General features: G+C 33.9%; 1 long non-coding RNA gene across 1 annotated transcript in view; it reads left to right on the top strand.

Annotated features, from left to right (window-relative positions):
* The first annotated feature begins 249 nt into the window (after positions 1–249).
* Positions 250–14,006, top strand: part of LOC108781153 (uncharacterized) — a 45,158-nt gene continuing 31,401 nt past the window's right edge. Inside the window, exons 1-2 of the long non-coding RNA XR_001940927.1 lie at positions 250–609; positions 13,012–13,071. This is a non-coding gene — a long non-coding RNA (uncharacterized LOC108781153). The remainder of the gene's footprint in view (positions 610–13,011; positions 13,072–14,006) is intronic.

The following is a 14,006-nucleotide window of genomic DNA, read 5'->3' as shown; positions in this document are numbered from 1 at the left end:
ATCAATACGTAAAAGAGAGCGTGGATAAACAAGGGTGAAGGGTATCGGGAGCCCGAGCGGGATATCCGTCTCGGTTGAGCGCCACTGAGGTCTCGCCGATTCCCCTCCTCCTTGTCGTCCTGCACCCACTATTGGCCCCACTGCCTGGCGCGTCTCACTTCTCGCTGCTTCTCGCTAGTCGCTGGCTGGCTAGTCTAGTCGGTGGCGGGCGCTCGCAAAGTACGTGTCGTTTATTGCGATTGAGGGCCAGCATTCTTCCTCGTCGTCTCTCTCTCTCTCCTTCGCGTATACGTCATTCGCGCATTTGTATCACATCACGACGACGGTGATCCCGCAGTTTTGACGCGACGCGTCGTCATGTGTCCTGGCGTCGCAGATGATCGGCTGTGACGATTCGAATTTTTCGGAGCACACAAGACCCCGGATCGGGGCGCCGCGCTCCACTCTTGCATCGGTGCGTTTGTTTTGACATGTGTGTAGGCTGCCATATTGGATTACCGCATCGCTGCTGTTGCTGTCGCCGTCGTGCTCGTTGTCACCGTCGTCGTCATCGTCACCACCGCTGCGGAGCACCCGGGCGTGAGGCACGACTTTCGCGCTAAAAAAAAGGTAAGAGGAGGAACGACGGGGCGCGCGCGCGCGCAACGACGCGTCGAGGCGTCGTCTCCTCCGTTCTCTACGCACATAAACGAAAGCGCGACGTTTTCGGGCCCGTTCAATAACGAGCGTCGTCGTCGTCGTCGCCGCCGCCGTTGCCGAAGCGCTGTTTTTTTCAGCGCCTTCCCCGCGCGACGCGTTCGACGATATGTATAGCGCGTTTAAATCGAAACCTCTCGTCAGCTTTTAGCATCATGCTAATGACGCCAGATTCTGATTCAATGCATCGAGAATCGATCCTCTTTTCGCACTCGAGAATCGAATCGTTAGACAATTCTAAGAAATTTGATTCTCCCTCTCATTGTCGATCCTTTTTGTGGACAGAATGGAGGAGATGACAGAGAGTTTTTTGCGATATCCAGATACGTTGAACGTAAAGGTCACGTTATTTAGTAAAAAGTCGAACTGCGCATGCGCAGTCTTAATTTTTCATTAAATAACGTGACTTTAACGTTTATCTGATTACATGATATTGTAAAGACTCTCTAATGTCATCGTCAAGTGATTAAATGTGTCATTGATTCTTATCTGTAGAACCATGAATTACGTTCGACGACATGTCGAATTCTCCACGAGAATTCATCTGGAAATCACAAAACTGTTCAATAAAAGAAATAAATAGTTGGCAGTAATTATTCTTATTTTTTTTTTAAACAGTGTTTAATAACAACAGACTCATTATAACTCGATTCTTTAAAATTGATTCCCATTTTTTCCTCTTGAATCGAATATAAAAATCGTGGCCCCCAAAATGAATCGATTCTCAAGAAGACATTTTTCAGAAAACGACATCACTAGATTATGCGCTTTTTGCGGAACGAGAAGTGGAGCTGAGCGGTGAGCGAAGCCGAGAGGTGAAACTCTTCGATCGCGCGATATTCATGGCGAGACGCATCGAATGGATCGCAATTTACGTTATATAGTTGCTTCTAAAAGTCCTCCTGATTTTCAAATAAATTAATTTATTACGTACTCCGAAATAGCTCCGTAAACATTGAAAGAGGAACATTATGCGTGAGAAAGCTGCAATGAAATTGTAGAACGTCTAAGCACGTCTAGAGGTTCGTAGAATTGCAAAGTATATTTGCAAAAATGTATTTGTTTACACATAAACATAATAATAAACACATTAATAGCATTTTCAAATTCAACAAACAAATTGATAGTCAAAATGAAAGATGCTAGTAGTTGGCGTGATAAATAACTAAACAAATAAGCGCGTTATTTACATGATAAAACCTATAATTGAAAAGTATAGGTTATACAATAGGAATAGGGAATAACAGATCTTAACTTATCAGAGTATATGGTTTCTGATTAGTTATTCAGGTGACTCAAGCGCCGAAGATAGTCATAAAATTTGATTTTAAAAGCGCTTGAAAGAGTTGCATGAAAATGAGCTGATAAGGTATTTCGCAGGTAAATAGACATTTTAACAGCAAGTGCGATTCGAATTCTATTTTTGCTTATTTTGAGAATACATAATCCACACACACACACAATTTACATGTAAACATTACAATAATAAACACAATATTAAATGCAACTTGAATTCAACAAACATATTAACAGTTTTAAAAAAAGAAGGGCTTGGCATGGTAAATAGTTTGTAAATTTTGTACAAACATTTTAATAACTGAACGACTAAAAATGAAATTAAAGTCGCAAATGTTAGCTAGCTAGATAATAAATAAATACGTACGTTTTGACTTCAATTATAATTATCATCAACACGCATGTGTGTGATTAGAATAAAAATACAAAACCACCGCAAAAGATATCTATATCAATCATTCGTGTGAATTGTATCATGTTGCGATCTTATACGAATGAGATAAAAATTGATTTGAATTCTTCAAAGTAAAGAAACGTTGACTCAAACTCAATTCCGCAGCAATATCACACGCGTACCTACATAACGTACAATGTTTAAAATCAATCAATAATCATTAATCATGTAACAGTTACAAATTAATATTAACTAGATTAAGATGCTCCATCGGTACTAATGGGCGTATACGTATAAATATTATTATGACGATTGTCTGTTTTACCGATTAGACGCAATAATTTTTTAATTTATAATTACTCCTTTTTTTACAGATTAAAAAATTCTTTTCCACAATTAAAATATACACATTAATACATATCTGTGAGGTTAAGTTCATATCAAGAGCAATTTTTTGAAATTGAGATTTTTATTTTATTGATTGGAGGTTGTTCCTCTCTTTCTCTTATTTTCATTTTTAGGTAAGAATTTTTAGTACAAAAATGAAAATAAAGAGAACAATCTACAATAATTTTAACTTTGACATATGATATCATGTCTCTAAGCAACATTTAAAAGGTTTTAGTCGTCAGTCGAATACCTTAGAATAAATAATGCAAATGCCAGCAGCTCGGCCGGCAGTATCGTAACTTTCGATTTTTGTAAACTTGGCACCCGACTTTTAATAAATTGAAATTTTTATACACAAAATAATAGTATTTCGTTTGTAGTTTCTTATATTAAAAAAAATATAAAAGTTTAAAAAATGACTGTCAAAATGACTTTGTAAGGTAAAAAAATTGTTAATCTGTTTCGAAAAAATTACAGTTATTACAGCTTTGTACTTTTTTTGGAAAGCTCTTGAAACAAGCTACAAGAATATGTATAAGTAAAAAATAGGAAAAAGAATTCTATTTAAACAATTTTATACAACTTTGACTTGATCTTAAGGACGTTTTTTCAAGGTTAACTATAATTGCCATCTTTTTTCTTTTTGAAACTATGTTATAAAAAACTCTAGTTTGAAAGATTTTTTTAAAATATCTCCTTCCGAGATATTCGCGTGTATTAATTAAAATGGTCTACCTATATATATGTATATATATTTATATACACATTAAATATGCATTTGCATTTACGTGACAAAACGTACGTTCTATCGAGTACGTGTGTTTTAGATGAATCTATGAGACCCATATATCGAGAAACTTAGTTCCACTAGTTCCAGATGCGATGAAATTTAGTGCTGCTATTTTTGATGATTACGAGTTGAAAGAGCGAGAGAAGTGAATACTTTCTTTCGCGACAGCGGTAACTAGAATTCGTTCCAATATAACCCTCTCGAAAAAGAAAGGAGAGGGGAGAAAGGTAGAGAGAAATCGATATTTATTAAACGAGACATAATTCCTTCAAGCACACAATAATCTACCAAAATTGTAACATAAATTGACTAGAAATAAGAAAAGAAAATTTAATAGATGGAGGAGAGAGTGTGTGTGTATTGATGTTTTAAGTTGCTGGGACATAATTCTTTCAAGCACACAACAATTTATCAAAATTGATACATAAATTGATTATACAGATACAAAAGAAGAAAATTTATAAGATAGAGATAGGGAGGACGGAGGAGAGTTAGACAGCTCGTGATACGCTCGTAGTCTGAGCTTACATAACGTAATTACCTCGGTGATCTGTAATGATTATGTGACTCACACCTCTCGCTCAGATGCGAGTCGCGCGCGACGCATCAGCCGCGGCGCGGATGTGACGACGTAGAAGAATGAGTAATATCATTCACTAAGACACTACTCTTGAACAAGCTGCGTTCCTCACTGTGTGTCATTCTACGTGTATCGAACAGATTAATAATTACCTTACAAGCAACTGTTCATATAGAAGTAAAACTTTTTGTTTTACGTGGAATTTGATGTTCTCGGCTTCATTTTTTGGATAATCAAATACGTGTGCTTGAATCTTATCTATCGTGTCAAGATTTCTCACGAACTTTCACCGGTCAATTTCCGATTTAATGGTATTGATCTACTGAAAGGAAAAAAAAGAGAGAGACTAAAAAAAGAAAGAGAAAAAAGACGCTGATTTGACAATAAGTGCGACGATCAGTTTCGTGAAGTCGGGTGCCAACTTCACGTAATTGCAACGATCGATTAACGTTCAAACGAGAAAACGAAAGAAGCTTTTTTTCTGTGGCGCGATTTTTTTTATATCGGTTTGCACACACATGCAGTCGGTCTATCGATACTACCTAATATGTTTTTTTTCTTCGTGGAGCTTATCCAACGAAAAGAAATAAAGGGAATCGTAAGCGAACAGGTTATGTTACGGTCATGGCTTAAAATTAGACTTGGTACACAAGCGTATGCCCGATTCATTTGCGACGGGTCGTATTCATGTTTCTTTCCCGTGGTCACTCCGTTCCACCGCAAGAACAAAGGAAAGCCAACGAGCCTGAAAGCGAGACGGTGAGGAGAAAGAGAAAGAAGGAGGAAGTAAAGGCATGTATGTACACAGCATGCGCTTGTTCCGTGCGTGACGAAAGGGCGCGGAAGGGTCGCGAAAACGCAGCTGTTCACTCGGGGTTCACACTCGGATTTTAAGTATAAATAAGCTTGCCCGCCACGTAATCCCGTAATCCTTATAATCAAACCGTCATAAAAGGTTTCGGCGTTCACACGTTCCGTTTCGTCGATGCAAGAAAAGGCGAAATATCGCAATGTACAGAGAGAGGATGTGTATGTAGTAATACGGAGAAAAATTGTCGAGTAATTTTTACCTTGCATGATTAGTAAGAATATTCCGTCTATTTTTGTCAAACTTAAACTTTACTCACCTGAAAGTAAGAAAATATTGGAGTGTAAGGTAAAAAGTACGTTACATAAATCTATTAAGTGATTATTCTTACAGTAAAGTAAATTATACTATATGTGTTCTCCAAACTGTAAACACAAACAATTCAGACTTTAAACAGTTGTATTTACTGTGCTGTAAAGTAAATTTTGTCAGCGATAAGGTAAAAAATACTCTTCGATAAAGTAAAATTCTATGTTGGAATGTGTATGATAATTTATAGATTTCTTTTATTTGCAAAATGTAAAAGGTACTTTACAAAATCACGTATTAATTACTAAAAAAGTAAAGTAATTATACAAGTGGACGCCTGTTCCTAAAATATGAGCTTGCCAATTCCATAAAAACTGGAAATAGTGCAAATTACATTTTTCTGCGTGATATGGAATATATTACGACTTATTAAGTTATTTTCGCAAAAATCGACCATTATCTCTCGTATCACTGTTCGTTTCGCTATAAAGATAAAATTTTATTGCTCTATTTGGAATTTTGTGATGTGTTCTTGACTTTATTTTGTGTCAGTTTATCTTATATACTAATCTTATCTATTGCATAAAGATTTTCTCACGAATCTTCGAAGGATTACGTTACTATACTTAATACAGACGAATTAACGCTGTTTGAATTATATAAACTGAGTTAGAGAAAGTACTTAGACTATCGTTTATAAAGGAAACGCTTGCTATTTTCTCGCATTTCACGAAAGGTTTATTTTGGTGAAAAGTAGTTGATGAAAAGTTTTCGAAAATGCATTTTGAAGAAAAGAGATAGATCTATATTTATTTAAAAATTTTTTTTGTTTCCAAGTTATTTTGTTTCTAAATTACATAAAATTAAAAATATGTTTCCAATATTATTGTTTTACTTTGCAGCGCTTTAGCTCGATGAAACATCATCGAGCAAACTATTAATAAAAAAGTATTTTTAATTTAAAATAAATCGTTTTTTCAGCTTTAAAATAGTTTTTAAAAAAAATTTTTTCCACGATTTTTTACAATAATTAAATTTCTTTTATATAAAAATTTTCAGAAAAGACTTTTTACAAAATGTTCTTTACAAATTGCTCTTTTAAAAATGTTTTAACTTTTTTAACTTTAAAATTAACGAATTTAGAAAAGAAAACAAGAAAAAATTGTAATATTTTCAATTTGCACATATTTCTTTACAATTTTTTAAAGACCTTTTAATCTAACTTTTTGTGAAATGTGAAAAAATAGCAAGTAAATTTATGAATGATAGTGTATTTAGGATGAATAAACGTGCAATATCTTTATAATTGAAAATGTTACGAATGGCAAGAAAGCCAGAAAAATAAAGACTACAGAATGACTAGAAAAGACGTCATTAAAGGGCTTCTAACGAGTAGTTATATTGGAAATATACACACACAGACGATTACGTGCCATTGATATATCATTACATCAGTATTTCATTCACGCACACGACACATTTATTTTATTCAAAACATTACATTTTATAGTGTGCGATTTTTTTACATGTAGGTTGAATCTTCTTCTTTAAAACAAGTCGAAGTAAAAGTCGATAGGATTACTTGTTTAAAATTTTTTTTGTAAGTGGAACATATAGGTATGTCCCGGGCGGAGATATAAAAGGGTTTGGAGAAAGAAGATGATTCACTAACATTATTGTAGAAGGGACAATGAAGTTACCAACAGTACCTAGTAATTCTTTCTATAAAAGTTTTACAAAAGTAGTTATCACAGATAGAAGCAACAACTCACATCTTATAAGATTGCGGGGAGACAAAATCCATATTATCCTTCTACTTTATATTATATATTCGCTCCTCCTATCCATAAATCAGCAGCAGCTGAAAATTTTATAAAAAAATGCGAGATAGGAATCTATAATTAAGAGTATATAATTATGTACGTAAATGTTTAACACGTATTTTATATAATTCTTTAATACATCGAAAATGCACACGAGAAAAAGATTGATAATGCGTCATTATAACCGCGTATCTTTGGATTATTTTCAAACATTTTATGTGCAATAAAATCGCTGAGATGATAAAAAAAAACGGAAATGTATATATTGTATATAGAATTAGCTGAAGGGAAAAAGAATACTTACCATCAATATTTTCGTGTTCCTCGAGTGTTGCGTAAACGTCGCTCCCGTAACATCCCCCTTGCAAAAGCAACATAAAAACATTGAACGTGACCTGATTCACTCAGGTTATTCATAGCGACACACAGGGTAAAAGTCTTCTGACGTATAGTGTGTCAAACGCACATTCGTGCACGGCGTGCGTGTGCCTCGCCTGAATAGCAGATTGAGGATGACGTAAGGTCGTAATAAGAGATCCAAAAGAGTTTATTTTTTTTTTTATCGGAGATTATCGCCTAAACGATACGCTTACTTGTGCCTAAAACTCCATTTTATCGTTTTTCGGCTATAAAAGATAATTGGATCTCGGCGTTTTTCAGCTCAGCAATGAAAGAATTACTTGAATCTTCATCAAAATTTAATATAAAGTTTACATATCTGATTTCATTAATTTAGTTCCTAAGGAAAAACTAATTAACAGGAAATGTTGGAAATTGAAATTTCTCTCGGTTGTACAATATTGAAGCTTTCCCTTCCGTTTTTCTCTTCCACTCCTCCCATTCTCTTCCTCACTTTAACGAGAAAGATTAAGGGTTAATTTTGCTGTACCTCAGACCGCAAGACTTTGTGAAGCTGTATACCAACTCACTACGAGGCCGCGAGGCAGTAAACCAACCTCTCTGTTGGGGATTTTGTCTTTTAGCTACCCTAAGTTCATACGTGTACGTGTGTAATAGATAAAAGAATCTATCAAAGAAACTTTTCTCTGATTAGAAATTTGCTCTTTGTCTCATCACGCTCTTCAATCAAGCTCGATTAATTTTTTATTTGCTTGTTACGGCTCGACTCGATTAATTAGCCTATTCATAAAAAAATATGTTATCTATTATCCTAGAATGTGTGACAATCAACCTCGAATATTGTCACACAAGCTGTAATTGAAATTAAATCACTTATTTGTACGATAATGTATTCAAAAGCATTTTTTAAGTATCTAATGTATGTATATTGTAATGTATATACATATATATCTATTTTTTTCTAAACATTATTCAAAAACTGTGACAACCGACCTCAGTCTCCTTTATTATTTCGAATCAAATAATATATATGTATATATTATATGTAATATTATATGTATGTGTATACATTTATGTATGTATCTTGTATACTTTTTCTTTAATATTCTTTATCTAACAAAATTTGTTTGTACAATCAATAACTATTTAATAATATGCCACATAAAATCATATTCTAGAAACTTAAATATATAAAGAGTCAGTATACATTTTGAAAATACATTTGAAATATACTTTTATAGTTTTACCGAGAGTTTTACTTACTAATAGTAGGTTCAAGCTTCTCTATTAACGATTATTACTTCATAATATCTTGGCACGATCCCAACTTTTTAGTATATGTATAAAACAGACAGCGATTGCCATCTCTTTTGATTACATAGAGCTAAAATTTTGGTTGAAAAATATAATCTTTCTGTAAAAATTTTAGTTTATGAGTTATATCTTTCCTTTCGCATTAACAATTTTTTTTACCTTAAAGTCGGGTGACAGTAATTTTTTAAACTTTAATATTTTTTAATATAAGAAACTACGAACAAAATTATTATTACTATAAACAACTATAAATGAAATACTATCATTTTATGTGTGTATGAAAATTTTTAATTTATTAAAAGTCGGTTGCCAAGTTCACAAAGGTGGCGTGCAGTCATATTTTTTAGATAAATTTATTTAAGATATTTAACTTTAACTGTAAGTGACACTTCTTAAATTGAGATTATATATAAATACTTTCGTATTAAGAAGCATGAAATGTGCAATGTGAATACTGATAATGAAAATAAGCATAACGTTAAACTTCTGCTGAAAGAAGTCGTTATTGGGGTGAAAGGGGGAAAGGGATACTCGAAGATCACATCAAGCCTCTGACAAATATTCTCAACGCGGTTCTATATAAAACAGTTAATTTTTATCTATCAGGCATTTTCTGCTCTATGAAATCGATCCTTCCTCTGAGTGATATTTTAGACGATATTTTGACTATTGGGTCAAATCATCGTTTTCGTTTGCGAAGAGAAATATAACCGGCAACGTTTACCGCCGCAAGAAATTTCCATGCAAATGTTCCGTGATCAATATTCTCCACCAACACTGATCGCAGCACCTTTCTTTGCTCCGGCTTTCGCACGCACACCGTCGCTCGTTTCCCGTCACTTTTCCTGTTGTATGTTCGTTGAGCTGGTGTTTACCCCGGAGGAACAACGGGAGCGTTTTGCCTGGCGCGCGTAACGTACACAATGCAAATTTCCGAATCAACAATTTAAAGCCGTCTACTCGTTTAATTAAGGGTTTCGGAATTTCTTCAGCCGCTAGAAACCTCGATTTATTTCCCTCGCGGAGATAAATAGTACGACGAACTTGTTTCAAGCACACTCGATGATAACGATGTGTCTTGAATATTTTTCTCGGATCCTTCTCGGTTTTTATAATTACGTGCAAAACATACATAATTCTTCTCTTAATTTATATGCAGACAGTCTCAAGCCTTGTACTGAACTATTAGTATATACTATATAACAATTCCTCATGAAATGATATATATAAAATATAGAATAACATCTCTTTTATGTATTTCGTTTTTGAGAAACATAATTTTGAACATCCTTTCTTATATATATATTTGAATATATATATTTTCTAAAGATTTTAAAGAAATTTCTATTTTGTTATATAGTGTATTTAATGTGGGAATGAAATTTTGAATAAAAAGTTGTGAATTTTATCCTATATTATTTTTATTTATTTTTCGACGTGAGGAATTATCTCTTTTCCAAACGAATCATCAGTTTGAAAATATTATGTATATTCAGGACGATACGATGAGACAAGATAAATATATATTACGTGTCATTGATTTTTGTCGTTGCTATTATTATGCACCATTGAATTCTCATCCATTGTACGCATCGTGTTGTGTCTTACTACACCCAGTTTCACATAACTTAATTGTTGACTAGGCGCAGCATGTGCTTGACCAATATTTGCTTGATTGTCGTACGTAATCAGTATCTGGCCTTCGGAAATATTTCTTTAACTAAAAATAGTGTTTTTTTGTTACGTTTAATGTTATTTTAATACAATCTCTTTCATGATTGCGAAAAAATTTTTCAGTTACATTAAATACACTTTTTCATTTTTAACATTGCTACTTCCAACAAATTAACATTATAAGACACAGTTAAAACGACATTCCGTAACAATAAGAGAAGGGTTAGTTTGGACAAAAATCGTTATTTTATTTTATTTTTTTTTATAGAAAAGATGTAGATTAATTAAAAGATTAATGAAAGCATATTATTTTCTTACTCAATAGTTATATTTACCTTACCATTTATGTTGAATACTCGGACAGGGCGCCGATAGCGTTGGATACGTCTGTATATGTCGGATCGATTCGCAGAATTCCGTTGAATTTTGTAGAAAGGGGGATGAAGATAGCCGGTCGCGGTAAACGAGAAAACGAATATTTGGAGATGTAACACTCGCACTTAAATATAATCTCGCGAAATAGTCATCAATGAAATTTTCTCAGTGATTGTTAATAACTTTGTAAATTTGGATGATCAATCTATCCACTGGATTTTTAAGTGCAAGTAAATTTCTTTGCTTACAAGAAAAAACCGAATTTTTATTGCCATTACGTCATCTATTGATCTGGTAATAGGCGATCGTCCTTGTAGCAATTCATCTCAAAGACCTTGTCGTTAGTGCCAAGGCAATTACGCAACAATTAATGTATTGACTACTGAGAAATAACATTTTTTAAATATCACTTTTTTGTTCAAACTAACCTTGTGTTGTGGAGTAATTTCGGATATGTGATGGAGTTAATTCGGACATAACGAAAAGTGAGCATTTTTTGCAAAAATACATTTATATATCAAATAAAAATAAGTTTAATGCTATTTGTTTAATTGTTTCTTTTAACGTCTTTTTCTTTTGGGAGGTTTAGCTTGCATTTTATATATCTCATTTTTTTCTTTTACTTTCTGATCGCGAGGGGGTAACAACTAGTAGTTGAGATATCTGTCCCACGGATTACACGATTTCGAACATTTCACTTGGTAAAATAAACAATTTTATCTAACGTTATGCAATGATTTTTCGTGGTTTCACATATAATTATCGGATTATAGAAATTTCATATAAATTTTATAATGATTTCAGGGACTCTGTCCCACGATTACATTAAGTGATTACCTCTTCGTATGATCACTTTCGTGCGTGGCACAAAGCATAAATAATTATCACATTTTATTAAAATATTTAACTCTCATTTTTTCACCCGCGTCCAAATTTAACCTCTCCTTCCCCTATTTGTTAAAATGATTGATAATATTACTTTTTATATAAAAACATAAATGTAAGTCAAGTAATTATATTTACTAATTTGCTGATGTATTTCTCTTTAGAGCATATTACACACAGATTGCATTATATCTAAATAATATAAATCGTCGCAGCATGTATAACGCGTTTTTGTTTAACGAGCTTACAAATGAAACCTTGCAAAATGTCCCATGGCCGTGAGAGAACAAAAAGTTCTTTCCCGCTCCGCTCCTATTCTCTCTCGCCCAATCCCCCAGGCTTGCCTTGGTTGCGCGCGAGTCCTGCGGCCAACATCTGTTCCCGTTACCCTCTGTCGTTAATTGTCATTACACGTGCGACATGGTGCACGTTACGCCTAGTGACGGCCATTAAACTTCCCCATTACATTATTGCCGATCGATGGCGGCGACGGTTCCTTCGTGGTTTTTTCTCCGTCGACGAGAGCACTTTTAACTGTGGGAGCCTACCTAGGAGCGACGATTTCTCGGTGCTAAAAGCATGATTTACACGCCACGCTGCCGGATTAAAAATGTAGCCTGAGATTAAGCGGTTACGTAAACTCCCCATGGCTCTCTCTTGCTGAAGCGCTGCGTCATCGCTACTAACCGGAAAACCGCTGAGTGCATAGTGGTGTACAAATTTGGGCATTACTGGGCATTACTTAAAAGTATTGCATTACGCAATAATAAGCGGTTATGCATTATTAATGAGCATTACCAGGGCATTACTCATAGAACATTATTGGGCATAAAAATTGGGCATTACTGGGCATTAGTATATATAGGCATTGATGAACACAATTTTGGTCAACGGTTTACCTTTCGTTGCTAACGCTGTCACAGAAATAAGTGACGGACTGCTGGCAGATGCTTTCACGTATACACGATGTCCGTTTAACTAAACGCAAGCGTTTATTTTTGGTAGCATCTTTGGCGGAGTACGTGTCTTTAGAACGGTGTCTTTCCCTCTGGATTATTATTTCTTGTATTGCCGGTTTTATATCCACCGATCGTCTGACGAAGTAACGTAGTGTAAACATACAATACTATATTTTATATTATAATGAATGGAGATAACGTCAAATTAGATATCTTATAAGTTAGCGGGACAAAGTAAGCATGAAGCTTTAAAAATTTAGAAGCACAATTTAATATATTAATTTAATTTTCCTAATCTATTTAATTAATTTAATTCTGTAACAGTTTTTTAAATTCACTTCCTCTTTGTGCATTACAGAACGATCTATTTGTGGAGCAGACATGGAACCTATCACAACGATTGTGTGGCACAGTTAAGGTAAAAGATCTTTATGTTTCATATAAAAGTATTATGCTTTTCGATTGATATAACTAATTAATAAGTGGAAAAATGACAACACAGATAAATTCTTTGCAATAAATGTAATAAAATACAGCGAAAAATTATAACTATTGAAAGAATTTCGTCAAAAATGTCAAAATATATTGATAGAACTAAATAATTTCAATGGATGATATCTTCAAATATGATGACATTACAATTCACATAGAATGAATTCACTGAAAGGGTTAAATGATAGCATTTTAACATAATGTTAGCACAACGTAGTACAAACTAGCACAATTAAAAAAAAATTGAAAAATACGCAAAATGATAGGCTGACCTAAAAATAGTAAAATATTCATTGGGAATTGGGAGAAATATTGTTCAGAGTTCGAACCCTCTCTACATTTTGTGACGTACGTTCTTACCAATTTAACCACTGAGGCATGTATTTATCACAATAACCAGTACATGTTAGAAGTAATCTTTTTCAGGCGACGTAAATAAACCAAAATAATATGTAGTAAGTGAAAAATCGATATGTATAATAATAAAAATAAACGAAGAAGTGACGGATTTAATTCGATCTAATGTCGATCTTTATATCTAATAGTATTTTTGCATAAATTTTTACAATATTTACAATTTTTATAGTAATTAATTAATAGTGTATTTGCAACTATTTTTTCGTATGACTTCTTCAACTTTTTTTTAACGTGATAATGTTAGATAAAGTTGTCTGCCCGTTTAAATGTCAACAAGAGGCGAGCTAGGTAAAGTGGCACCTACGTGCGTTACAATTCACGCGAACGCGTTAATTGCGGGTCATTGGGTCAAACTAATGACCGGTTCACACGTTTCCACCTGTGCACCATATTGCGCTTTGAGAACCGATTTCTCAATGCGCTCTAGTTACAGAGTCAGTGAGT

Source organism: Cyphomyrmex costatus, unplaced genomic scaffold, assembly GCF_001594065.2.
Source record: "Cyphomyrmex costatus isolate MS0001 unplaced genomic scaffold, Ccosl1.0 scaffold76, whole genome shotgun sequence".
NCBI lineage: Eukaryota > Metazoa > Arthropoda > Insecta > Hymenoptera > Formicidae > Cyphomyrmex > Cyphomyrmex costatus.
The sequence above is the reverse complement of the archived record's forward strand: the minus strand, read 5'-3'. Positions and strand labels throughout refer to the sequence as shown.